The following is an 835-nucleotide window of genomic DNA, read 5'->3' on the forward strand; positions in this document are numbered from 1 at the left end:
TTATTTGATTAAATTGGTAGAGAGCCCTGTACGTGTTAAGTACAGTAACTGTATTGAGAACCAGTGTGTGTGTGTACGACGTGGCAATTAGTTTATTATTAGTTCAATAAATAATTAAACTAATACCTGAAACCAGTGTTGAGTGAATTCACCTGTGCTTTCCCTAAGTCCACATTAGACAATTAAGGGTCTTCTCAGTCCATACATTGGGAATCGGTACAAAGGTCCAAGGAGGAGATTTCTGAGGATCAACCAACGCCAGTCCAAGGACATCAAGGACTTATCCATCTCCGAACACAATCTTAGGCTAAGTACTAGTATTAGTTTAGAATTGTAAGGCTAGTTCGGGTAAGTTAATTAATACCTAACTTAAATATCACAAGTCAGAGTTTCATAAAGAGCTAGCGGGGCAAACTTTGACCCACAAACTGCACCCTTCCACCAGTAAGTGCAGGAATAACGTACCCCGGCGTTACAACTGGCGCCCAACGTGGGGCTCGAACCCACGACCCTGAGATTAAGAGTCTCATGCTCTACCGACTGAGCTAGCCAGGCCGGTAGTAAAATCATATTCTTTTTACGCTCAGTGTTTAATCGTTGGGGCTACCCGCGAGTAGTTGTAACTGACAACGGAACTGAGTTTGTTAATAAAGTTGTTTCTGAATATTTACAGACTAACAATATAGTACACGAATTAACACCAGCATATCATCCACAGTCTAACCCTGTGGAACGAATAAACAGAAATTTAAAATCTTTAATTCGAACTTTTCTTTCAGATAAACATTCTAGATGGGACCAAAATCTCCCAGAACTTGTTTATGCTTATAATACT

The 835-nt window shown here is 40.0% G+C and overlaps 1 non-coding gene across 1 annotated transcript; it reads right to left on the bottom strand.

Moving 5' to 3' along the window:
* Positions 1-482: 482 nt before the first annotated feature.
* Positions 483-555, bottom strand: Trnak-cuu (transfer RNA lysine (anticodon CUU)). The gene has a single exon. It is a non-coding gene; the product is annotated as a tRNA-Lys (tRNA).
* Between the last annotated feature and the right edge of the window lie 280 nt (positions 556-835).

The sequence above is a fragment of the Microplitis mediator genome, chromosome 8 (assembly GCF_029852145.1).
Source record: "Microplitis mediator isolate UGA2020A chromosome 8, iyMicMedi2.1, whole genome shotgun sequence".
Lineage (NCBI taxonomy): Eukaryota > Metazoa > Arthropoda > Insecta > Hymenoptera > Braconidae > Microplitis > Microplitis mediator.